We start from the raw sequence: 13,183 nt of genomic DNA, 5'->3' as shown, positions 1-13,183 counted from the left end.
AGACAATATTTGCTTCGTAACATTTTTCTCAGCATGGTAATCCCATAATTCCTTGAGAAAAGTCCATAGGCTAGGTAGTTCATTTCACATCGCATAATTTCTATCGTAAAGTTTTCCTTTCCTTGGAGTTGATGGTTTGGGACTTTCTACGGTTTTCATCGCAGTAAGATCCTTCGATAAGCGTTCAATGTTATTCGTTGACCTTTTTTGTCTACTTTCTCTGTTACTGGTTCCCAATGCCATGTCTATTTCCGTCATTTTTTGTCAAAATCATCTTTTATGAATTTTGATTTTAATTTTGGGATAGTCGGGACTTGGAATTCTTTGTTGTTTTTACTATGCATCATTTTACTGGCCTGTAATCCTTTATCTGACCTTAGGAATTGAAATATGAATTCCTTAAGTTCGTTTGTATCTTTTTCCTGTCTCGTCGCTTGCTGAAATAAGGTTTCAAATGGTTTGGGATCAAATTTCATAAAAATTTTCCATGCATTATGGCTGGCTAGAAGCGAATTTTCATGTTTAAATATAACTCCATGTTTTACAATATCTTGGGCTGCTGCATGAACAACGAGGATTATGATGATGTTCTTAAGCCTCATCTTTTTGTTTGTTTCTAAAGTTAATCTGTTATTAATTTTATCTTTTTTTGGAAAGTTGATTTTATTTGTTCTTCTTTTTTTTTGTTAAGACATTTTGAATTTTTTTTATTTAGTTTTTGAACTATTTTATATCATTGATTAAACAAGACTGATCTGTAAGCATAGTATAGTTTTTGTTGGTGAACGACGCCTCAAAATTAGAATTGTTTTGAAATTCTATTTTTACTCTGGTGATGATATATTGTTATGACTAGTCGAAATATACTTCAAACACTTAGTTAACACTTGCCAAGTGGCGCATATTTTTTTTGTATTTAGTAAGTGGAACATAAATAATTTAGCAGTTAACGTACGCAACAATATACTGGTATCCTATTATCGTTATCAATCTTTTAAAGACTTTATTGACATTCTTACAAGTAAAATTATTAGGCTCTGCATCCCTGCAAAAAGTATTTTTTTAGACGAGTGAGTTGAGGTAATTATATTGTTTAAATTACCATAGGATACACCCTAATTCATCGAGTTGCTTAATTTATTATATTTACATTATATATATATACTAGTATGAGAAGAAACTTTTAAAACGGTGTGGTTCACGATACGTCTTTTTGTAAGGGCATTTTAACCTTATTTACAAATATGATTCTTTCCATGCTCATCCATATTCGATTTTATGATTGCCGTATCCTTCGGTAGTTCTTTCCGTATTTCTAATCGTACTAGCATGGTATTGAGGCGATGAACTTCCCATGATAACACATTTGTGCTTAGAAATTTAAATTTAAATACTACGTTGTTTTCATTATTTTCATTTGTGTCTTTGTGTATTAGATAGACCAACAGATCATTCGGGAGTTTTAGATTGGTCAACGTATTCGCTATGCTATTCTTGTTAATATTTTCACGAATTACATTACGACGTTGTTTGGCTAGGAAAAGTCGATTATTTATAATTTTCACTACCCTAAAAATTAATTGTATATGTGACGCCTTACAACATTTTTGTTCATGTACTATAATATCAAAATCGGGAAATAATTTGGATCCAAAATTTTCATCTTCTTCAAAAAGGTTTGGTGGGATCTTGTTTATGTCGTTATAATCTCGCACGGTAATTTCCAATGTATTGGATTTTATTTTATGGTTTGTGCCATCAAAGTTCCAGCAATTTTTATGCAAATTTGTGAGGAATTATCCTCCATTTAATAAGTTATACCCTCGATCGACTAGTAGTGTGGGAAATTTAAGTGCCCATATTGTCGCGAGACAGCTTTCATCTTGGGTTTTCCACAGATTTTCCGTGATAAATAAAGCAATCACGGGATATTTCCACATTGGGATCTTATGTAAGAGAGTTCTAAATGTCATAATAGCTGATAATCTGGTTCTTTCTATTTTTTTGGGCCTTATCGTTGGAATGAAATTACAATGTACTAAACTTGCCACTATTTTTGAGATTACTATGTCATCTAGGGAAATTCTAGGTGGTTTAACAAGGAAATCTAACATGACAAAGTCTAATTCTTCTGCTACTTTTATTAATGCATATTCGTTTAATAACTTATTTAGACTATTACATTTTTTATATGCAAGGCGCTGTCGATAAATATATTTTGCTGTTTCTAACACTAATTATGATGTATTTAATTGCGGGCAACTAGAATATTTCTTTATGTTATTAGTAAATTAATTATCTACCTGAAGTGGTTAGTAACATTCCAAAAAGGTCATCTCTCTGATTTTTCGACGAAGAGACCGGCGAAATCGTTAGTTCCGTTTTACGTTGGTTCGGTGAAGGCTGTACGCGTGAGCAATCGTCAGAAGTCAGGGTATATCTAGAAGTTTTTGATTTTAGTTTTAATGAATAATACATCGCGGGTGAAGCTACAATAACTCCTATGTTGAGGATACTATGGAGATTATAGTTATTATGTTTTTCTTTTGCTAAATTTATAGTTTAGACTCTTCTTATAATTTTCCTACTGTAATATTTATATGCGTCTCTTTTTCTTTGATGTGTTTTCATACGTTTCATAAATAGCTTACTACCCAGGGAATTATATTCCTCCGATTCCGGGTCAAATAAAAATTGTTTGTAGTGTTGAATCTCCGAGAGGGGATGATGTATGCCTTCATGCTTAACACATTGGAAATACTCTTCTATACTATAACAGATTTTTGGAGCACTACACTTATCAAAGAGTAAGAGGTCTGTTTGAGTGGGTCCTTTAGAATAGAAATATTTAATGATGAGATTCCTTTGAAAACGTCTTATTAATAACTGCAAACAACCGAGTTGTGTTGCGCTTCTTTTCCTATATCTTGTTTTAACGTCCCCTCTAGCTGGGTGATATTTAGGGGTATTCGCGAGTGCTAATCCATACTTATAAGTGTGGTGTGCATAACCTTTAAGGTTTTAGGTTAAATCCCACTTATTCGCATATATCTGATTTCCTTGTTCGTCTACGACTACCATAGCTGCTGAGTATATTAGATTCTGCTTCGCATTCATTATTGTAATAAATTCAGTATCTATAATCGCTTTACGGATAGGCCTTGATTCTGTTGACATGATCTGAAAATGTTCAGTCCATAATTAGACACTTTTGTTCTGGTAATTTCTTGTTTTGGATAATATCAATCTCGATTAGGACATGGGTCGATTTTTTCATAGAAAATCCAAGGACGAGCACGCCCCCAACAAACCAAACGCTGCTTGTGGCCGAGCTCCTCTCAAACTTCCCACAAAACGTGGTCCGTCTATTTAGTTTTGATTACGCAATTGAATACTGGGTAAGGGATGGTTTCCGTGGATCATTTTGTAGAATTACAAGTTGAATTCCACGGAGGAGTATAGGCACCGTTTCTCCGACGAGCTTTTATAAAACACCGTTCGTCGTTGAAACAGAGCTTGGACTCCCCACGACATAGTCTGTAATCAATTGTAATTGCTGGGTATATTTTTGGTTATTCAATTGATTAATTCACATTTTCAGGGGCATAGTCTATTTTCGTAAGGCAGCTACCCGGTAGGCAGAATGTGCCAAACAGGACCTAAAAACACTATTTGTCACCATCTGCTCACTGTGATCGGCCGAGTTTCATTCGTGGTTGGCCGATGTTTTACCTTGGGCCCTTCTTATTGATCACTAATGTTTTGATATTCCCTGTATTATTTTTTTTTCACTCTTGACTTGGTTAACTTTATTTGCATATTACTAGTTCTGTTATGATGCTCACAAGTTGATTTTCATAAGGAATTTGAAATCCGCCCCCTTCCACCAATAATAAAAGAAAGTATTAGTCGAAGGTTGCGAACACAACCTCCCTACTCCACGAGTGCCTGACTAGACATTTATTAGGGATATTTCCATCTATCAGGTTTTTTTATCGTTCTGCTTGATTGCGTCGTTACTTTTTCTTCTGTTTCTTGCGGTTTTTTCTTTCTAGGCTTGGCTAGTGTTCTGAAGTCAAATTTTTTATATTGTTTTTTCAAAAATTCTTGCCCCTTCAATTGTTTCTTTTGCGTGTGCGGCCGCTGAAGTTGGTTTTGATTTACCTATTTCCTTAACTACCATAAGGTCTGATTCATTGTCCGATTCTTCGGAACTGGATTCTGATGATTCGACATTAGAACTTTCGAAGGTGGCACTTCGTGTTCTTGAGGTATCACCTGCCCTTCCTTCATAAATTTCTACTCCTCTGGAAGTAGAGGGTTTATTCTCTAAGTCCTCGCCTTGTGTTTTCAGATCGGGAGATTTGAAAGATTCTTGAGAACTCTGAGAGGAATCGAAAGTTTTTGCGGGGTTTCTCCATTGTTCAAATACCATGTCTTCAGGGGGATGGGGCATTCTTTGGATTAGTGTGTCGCTCCAAGAGGTCCATTTCTTGGGTTTGACTTTAGATACGGTTATATCATGATATTGTCCTTCCTGGGTGTCCTTGGGGGTTTGAGTCCAAGGCAATGTACATTGCCTTGTTTTTATGGGAAAATTTATTAAATTCATCGCTTCTCGCAGATTTGTCTTAATTGAGTCTTTAGGAAAAGTTTTCTTGATAATGAGACCCGGAGGTTCCACTGCTCTATTCAAGTCCTCTTGTAGTGACAGGGGTCTCTCTATTCGTGTGGCGGGGGAAACCATATCGTCTGGAAATCTTTTGGGTGGACAAGGAGTTGAAATTTTATCAGGGAAAAATTGTGTTTTTTAGATATCGTATAGTCTAGTTCTCCTGCACTCTCTGACGATGAATTTTTTGGGGTTTTTGGCACTTTTATTCTCACTGGTACTAGGGATTTTCTTTTTGGAATAACTAGGTTTTTCATAGTTAAGAATTCTTCAAAGTTCTCTTGATCACTTTCATTTTCGAAATAATCTTGTTTGAGATTGAAGGGTTTTAGCTCTGCTAATCTTGACTTAGGGGGTTCATCTTCTGTTTCTGATGACTCAGTGGATGAGGGACGCGATACCCATTTCTCCGGAAATTTGGCTCTTTTTATTCGGCTAACATGTGCCTTATAGGTTCTTCCATTGTCGGGGTTTACCATTTTAAATGTAAAATCGTTATCATACTTTTTGAATATTCTGTACGGTCCGGAATATTTATTAGAAAGTTTCTTGCCTTCCGTTTTTGCTTCATTTTTTAGGTAGACACAGCCTCCTATCTTAAAATTTATGTTTCCTTTGACTTTGGGTAGGTTTCTTAGCTCTTGATTTATTTTACATTTTTCCAACTCTAGTCTTACTATTTTATAAGTTCTTCTCATCCTATTTATGAATTCTTGTTTATAATCTTCTGAATTATTATAATATTGCCGGGACTCTATAATTTCATCATATGGGATTCTAAAATCACGACCAAAGAGTAAGTAAAAAGGGTTGTCCTTAGTTGCTTCAGAATAGGCGGTGTTGATTACATTCGTTAAATAAGGTAAAAATAGGTCCCAATCATTTCTGCTGTCTTTTGTGTAAATACTTAATACATTTGAAAATATTTTATGCCTATTCTCTATTTCTCCATTAGCTTGTGGATGGTAAGGAGATGTTATCAATTTTTCTATGTTGATAAATTTCATTAGGTCTTTTTTTACTTTTGAAACAAAATTACTCCCATTGTCACTTATGACCTTATGTGGGATGCCAAATTTTAAAAATAATTTCGCTAACGCCTTACTCGTGGCATAAGTGCCTTAATTTTTTAAAGCTTTTGTAAAGGTAAATCCAGAAAAGTGATCTATGACTGAAAAAATACAAGTATGGCCCCTGTTAGAAACAGGTAAACCTCCACTTGTCCCATATAGGTCAAATGAGACGACATCAAAGGGAAATCTCGCTACTGGAACTCGTCCCATAGGGAGGTTAGGGTGAGCTTTGGGATTCTTCCTTAAGTTTCACCCCTCACATACACTGACAAATTCTTAAAGTTTTGCTAATGCCGTTGGCACATAGAAATATTGTTTTAATTTATGTAAATTTTTTTTTATTCCCAAATGTCCACCAATATCCGCATGAAAATATTCGAAAGCAGGCATTGTGAAATTTTGTGGTAAAACTGGTATTATTGAAGTTTTGTTTCTATTTGCCCCAGTGGTTACGATTCTACATAATATTTCTTCATCAAAATCATAGTAAAAGTTAAGAGCTATATTTGTGTGTTTTTCACTGAAAATTTCATTTTTTTTAGCCAAGCATTGACCTCCCTAAATGAAAAAAATGAATTAGAACCATGGGAGCGTATTGTACTCTTAATTTTATTTTTTCCTTCTGTAAATAAACTTAAAATCCAGAGAGAGGGATATATTTGTGATTTTTTCTCCGAAAATTCAAATTTTTTAAGCCCAGCCTTGACTTCACTAATTGAAAGAATTGATTTAGAGCATGGGAAACGACTTGTAATCGTATTTTGCGTATTTTCGTTAGAAAACACACTGAAAAGCCATATTAAGAGCTATGTCTGTGAGTTTTTCACTGACAATTCAATTTTTTTTAGCCAAGCCTTGACCTCCCTATTAAGAGTAGAGATGCCTTATTGACTCGTGACGGGAGTCCATATATGGGCATAGAGTCATTAGGGAGAATGATTGCGTAATGGGATCAATGACCTCTTTCTCCAGGGGTGTTTTTGGCACGCTCTCAACGAATGCCAAGGTCAATGTTATTGTTGTTGTTTTGTATAGAGTAATTAGGGAGAACACGTGGTTAATGGGGTCAATTTTATTGTTGTTGTTGTAAGTGCACGCTCGATGCAAATGTTATGATCCAGAAATAGTATTTGTTATTGTTATTCGAGCCAGATGTTATGAGGTTCCCGGAAACAGTTAATTAATGTCTGACAGATGACGTCAAGTTAATTAATGTCCTTGCATTTCCAAAGAGAATTGTCACCGAGAAATAGTTAGATCACACATGATGTCATGATTGATTGATTGACACGAAAGGGGACTTAATTTGTTGTTCTATAGAGAATTGATTCACGAAAGGGGAATTAATCTGGAGTTCTAACAAGAGAATCGTTTCCGAGGCAGATGTTTTGATCTTAGCGCGCGAAAAAGTTTCCAAATAATTTGAAATGCATTAGCACAGAGATGCCAAACAAAAGGAACATGCTGAAATTCCGTTTGGGGGGTAATTTTGGCAAAACCGTTTTAGCTATTTTATGGAATTATTTCGGCGAAACACTTAGAGACATTATAAAATATGATTTTTGAAGAGATTTTGGAGGAGGTTTTGAGTGTGGTCGTTATAATACACAAGTTTCAATTGAACAGTGTTGTGAGGTCCTCTACCCCAACCCAAAGGGCCCCGATAGCTCTACCCCAACCCCAAAGGGCCCCGATTGCTCTACCCCAACCCCAAAGGGTTCCGCTCCCCCTACCCCCACCCCGAAGGAAGCCCCCGGTCCTCAAAGGTTCTCTGGGCTTCCAAAGGACTCCCCGGACCCCCAAAGGCCATCATCCTGTCCCCAAATGCCCCCCCGGCTCCCAACTGGCCCAACGGACCCCAAAGGGCCCCGCCCCGCCCCCAAAGGCCCTCCCCCGGGCCTCAAAGGCCCCCCCGCCCCCCCCATGCCCTCCCCCGACGCCCCGGGCTCCCAAAGGACCAATCGGCACTCAAGGGCCCCCCAGACCCCCAAAGGCCGTTCCCGAGCCCCCAAAGGCCGTCTCCGGTCCTCAAAGGTCCCCCCGGGCTCCCAAGGTCCACCAGACCCCCAAAGGCCCTCCACCAGTCCCCAAAGGCACTCTCCCGGTCCACAAAGGGCTCCCAGACTCCCAAAGGCCCTCACCGGGCTCCCAGGGCTCTCAAAGGACCCAACGTTACTCAAGGGCCACCCAGAGCCCCACAGGCCGATCCCGAGCCCCCCAAGGCCTGCACCAGTCCTCAAAGGTCCCCTCGGGCTCCCCAGGTCCACCAGACCCCCCAAGGCCCACCCCCAGTCCCCAAAGGCACTCTCCCAGTCCCCAAAGGTCCCCCAGGCACCCAAAGGGCCCCCAGACCCCGAAAAGGCCACACCCAACCCCCCAAAGGTGCTCCCCCGGTCCTCAAAGGTCCCCCAGGCTCCCAAAAGCCCACCCCCTGTCCCCAAAGGCCCTCACCGGGCTCCCAGGGCTCCCAAAGGACCAAACGGCACACAAGGGCCCCTCCAGACCCCCAAAGGCCCTTCCCCGGCCCCCAAAGGCCCTCCCCCGGTCCTCAAAGGTCCCCCCCCCGGGCTCCCAAGGGACCAATCGGTGCTCAAGGGCCCCCGGATCCCCCAAGACTTGCCCGGCCGCCCCCCCAAAGAGTCCCCTCTCCATTTTTTTAAATACTTTTTATGGCTTTATTATATCTTTTCTGAACAAGTTCCATTCATAATGTCATTCCTAAACCCATTTTCAGACCTCAAAGAGTCCCCTCCCCAATTCATAAATACTTTCTTGAATTTTTTAACATGGTATTTTTTTAACTTTTTATGTATCTTGAAATGATATGGAATATGCTTACGGCCCTACCAATCGTACTCTGTGCTTATTCATGGACACGATGCGGCTTTTTCACTGGTACTCTATGGCAGGTAATCGACACCACCGAGTTTATTGCATGCATTAAATCAGTATATTGTACTAAAGTTCAAGTTCTCTTCTGAATTTTACCAAAGAACACAATTCAATTCTAATTTCACCAGAGAAAATAAAAAGCTTACTCTTCACTTTTAAGTTCACCAAGACATAAAAAATTTAAAGTTCACTTCTAAATTTTTCCGTAGATGATAGGAAAAGTTATACTATGATAGTGATGATTTTCCATGAAGATAAAAAGTTTCACTTTAATTCTAAATTTTCTTAAATTCAATTCCGACCTTTCTCAAAGAGTCAAATTTAAAGTTCTTTTCCAAATATTTTCCCGGAACAAGAAAAGTCCCAAGACATAAAAAATTTACAGTTCACTTCTAAATTTTTCCGTAGAAGATAGGAAAAGTTATACTATGATTGTGATTATTTTCTATGAAGATAAAAAATTTCACTTTAATTCTAAATTTTCTTAAATTCAGTTCTGACCATTCTCAATGAGATGAAAAAATTTAAAGTTCTGTTCCAAATATTTCCCTGGAAGAAGAAAAGTTCAACCTCAATTCTGAATTTTCTCAATGAAAATGAAATAAGTTATTGATCAATTTATTTTCCCAAAATAATATAAAATTTTCCACTTAAATTCAGATTTTTCTCAAAGAGATGAATAAATTTAAAGTTCTGTTCAAAATATTTTCCCGGAAGAAGAAAAGTTCAACTTCGACTCTGAATTTTCTCAATGAAAATGACATAAGCTATTGATCAATTCTATTTTCCCAAAATAATATAAAATTTTCCACTTCAATTCAGATTTTTCTCAAAGAGATGAAAAAATTTAAAATATTGTTCCAAATTTTTCATAGAAGATAGAAATGATCAAGTTCTAATCTGAATTTAACCAAAGAACACAATTCAATTCTAATTTCACCAGAGAAAATAAAAAGCTTACACTTCAGTTTTAAGTTCACCAAGACATAAAAAATTTAAAGTTCACTTCTAAATTTTTCCGTAGAAGATAGGAAAAGTTATACTATAATAGTGATTATTATCCATGAAGATAAAAAGTTTCACTTTAATTCTAAATTTTCTTAAATTCAATTCCGACCTTTCTCAAAGAGTTAAATTTAAAGTTCTATTCCAAATATTTTCCCGGAACAAGAAAAGTCCCAAGACATAAAAAATTTAAAGTTCACTTTTAAATTTTTCCGTAGAAGATAGGAAAAGTTATACTATGATTATGATTATTTTCTATGAAGATAAAAATTTTCACTTTAATTCTAAATTTTCTTAAATTCAGTTCTGACCATTCTCAAAGAGATGAAAAAATTTAAAGTTCTGTTCCAAATATTTCCCAGGAAGAAGAAAAGTTCAACTTCGATTCTGAATTTTCTCAATGAAAATGAAATAAGTTATTGATCAATTCTATTTACCCAAAATAATATAAAATTTTCCACTTCAATTCACATTTTTCTCAAAGAGATGAAAAAAAATTTAAAGATCTGTTCCAAATATTTCCCCGGAAGAAAAAAAGTTCAACTTCGATTCTGAATTTTCTCAATGAAAATGAAATAAGTTCAATTCTATTTTCCCAAAATAATATAAAATTTACCACTTCAATTCAGATTTTTCTCAAAGAGATGAAAAAATTTAAAATATTGTTCCAAATTTTTCTTAGAAGATAGAAAAGATCAAGTTCTAATCTGAATTTTACCAAAGAACACAATTCAATTCTAATTTCTCCAGAGAAAACAAAAAGCTTCCGCTTCAGTTTTAAGTTTACCAAGACATAAAAAATTTAAAGTTCAGTTCTAAATTTTTCCTTAGAAGATAGGAAAAGTTTTACTTTGATTGTGATTATTTTCTATGAAGATAAAAAGTTTCACTTTAATTCTAAATTTTCTTAAATTCAGTTCCGACCTTTCTCAAATATATGAAAAAATTTAAATTTATGTTCAATATATTTTCTCTGAAGAATAAAAGTTCAAATTCGATTCTGTATTTTCTCATTGAAAATGAAATAAGTTATTGATCAATTCTATTTTCCCAAAATAATATAAAAATTTTCCACTTCAGTTCAGATTTTTCTCAAAGAGATGAAAAATTTAAAATACTATTCCAAATTTTACATAGAAGATAGAAAAGTTCAAGTTCTCTTCTGAATTTTACCAACAAACACAATTGAATTCTAATTTCTCCAGAGAAAATAAAAAGCTTCCACTTCAGTTTTAAGTTCACCAAGACATAAAAAATTTAAAGTTCACTTCTAAATTTTTCTGTAGAAGATAGGAAAAGTTATACTATGATAGTGATTATTTTCCATGAAGATAAAAAGTTTCACTTTAATTCTAAATTTTCTTAAATTCAGTTCCGACTTTTCAGATAGAGATGAAAAAATTTAAAGTTCTCTTCAATATATTTTCACGGAAGAAGAAAAGTTCAACTTCGATTCTGAATTTTCTCATTGAAAATGTAATAAGTTATTGACCAATTCTATTTTCCCAAAATAATATAAAAATTTTCCACTTCAGTTCAGATTTTTCTCAAAGAGATGAAAAATTTAAAATACTATTCCAAATTTAACATAGAAGATAGAAAAGTTCAAGTTCTCCTCTGAATTTTACCAACAAACACAAGTCAATTCTAACGTCTCCAGAGAAAACAAAAATCTTACACTTTAGTTCTATATTTCACAAAGAAATAAAGAAATTTAGAGTTCATTTCTAAATTTTTCGGTGGAAGTTAGAAAAAGTAATACCATACTTGTGAATATTTTCCCGGAAGATAAAAAGTTCTAGTTCAATTTTAAATTTTCTCAACGAAGTGAAGAAAAATTCAAGTTCTTTTCTGAATTTTACCAAAGAACACAATTCAATTCTAATTTCACCAGAGAAAATCAAAATCTTTCACTTAAGTTCTTTATTTCACAAAGACATAAAGAAATTTAAAGTTCAATTCTAAATTTTTCGGTGGAAACAAGAAAAAGTAATACCATACTTGTGAATATTTTCCCGGAAGATAAAAAGTTCTAGTTCAATTTAAAATTTTCTCATTGAAGTGAAGAAAAATTCAAGTTCTCTTCTGAATTTTACCGGAGAACACAATTCAATTCTAATTTTCACCAGAGAAAATAAAAATCTTCCACTTCAGTTCTATATTTCACAATGACATAAAGAAATTTAAAGTTCAATTCTAAATTTTTTGGTGGAAGATAGAAAAAGTAATACCATACCTGTGAATATTTTTCCGGAAAATAAACATTTCTAGTTCAATTTGAAATTTTCTCAACGAAGTCAAGGAAAGTTCAAGTTCTCTTCTGAATTTTCTCAATGAAAAAGAAAGAAGTTATTGATCATTTCTATTCACACAAAATAATATAAAAATTTCCACTTCAGTTCAGATTTTTCTCAAAGAGATGAAAAAATTTAAAGTTCTGTTCCAAATATTTTCCCGGGAGAAGAAAAGTTCAACTTCGATTCTGAATTTTCTCATTGAAAATGTAATAAGTTATTGATCAATTCTATTTTCCCAAAATAATATAAAAATTTTCCACTTCAGTTCAGATTTTTCTCAAACAGATGAAAAAATTTAAAATACTATTCCAAATTTAACATAGAAGATAGAAAAGTTCAAGTTCTCCTCTGAATTTTACCATGAGCGCTCATGAGCGCTCATGATAAGTTAACCTAACCTTTCCCGGCGAGTATGGTTAGGTTAGGTTAGGCTAGATTAAGTTAGGTTATATTAGGTTAGCCCACGTACGCTTCACTTAGGTTAGCTTAGGTTAGGTGAGAGACAGGCAAAAAGTTAGGTATATGATTAGGTTAGGTTAGATTAAGTTAGGTTAGGTTAAGTTAGGTTAGGCTAGGTTAGCCTACGTACGCGCGCGTACGTAGGCTAACCTAGCCTAACCTAACTTAACCTAACCTAACTTAATCTAACCTAACCTAACCTAATCATATACCTAACTTTTTGCCTGTCTCTCACCTAACCTAAGCTAACCTAAGTGAAGCGTACGTGGGCTAACCTAATATAACCTAACTTAATCTAGCCTAACCTAACCTAACCATACTCGCCGGAGAGGGTTAGGTTAACTTATCATGAGCGCTCATGACAAGTGAACCTAACCTAACTTAAACATGTAGAAATGTTTCTATTTATTTATTAATATTTATTTATACCTAACCTAACCTATTGTTTTGGAGGTTAGATGAATGAGTTTGAATGATTGTCTTTAATAATAGAACGAGTCCTTCATTTTCTAATTTAGAAATTTGAGGGGTAAATCCATAAGACAAAGGAGCTAAAATTTAATTTAAAATTAGAATAGAACTTTAAATTTTTCATCTTTTTGAGAAAAAACCTGAACTGAAATGGAACCTTTTTATTTTCTTGAAAAAATTAGAAGAGAACTTTGATTGTTCTATGTCTTTGAGAAATTAAGAACTGAAGTGGGAGCTTTTCATTTTCATTGGTAAAATTCAGAATTGAGCTAACTTTTTTCCCTTCTTTAAGAAAATTCAGAAGAGAACTCGAA

This window comes from Artemia sp. Qi Xiang Cuo, chromosome 11 (assembly GCF_049724085.1).
Source record: "Artemia sp. Qi Xiang Cuo chromosome 11, ASM4972408v1, whole genome shotgun sequence".
Lineage (NCBI taxonomy): Eukaryota > Metazoa > Arthropoda > Branchiopoda > Anostraca > Artemiidae > Artemia > Artemia sp. Qi Xiang Cuo.
The sequence above is the reverse complement of the archived record's forward strand: the minus strand, read 5'-3'. Positions refer to the sequence as shown.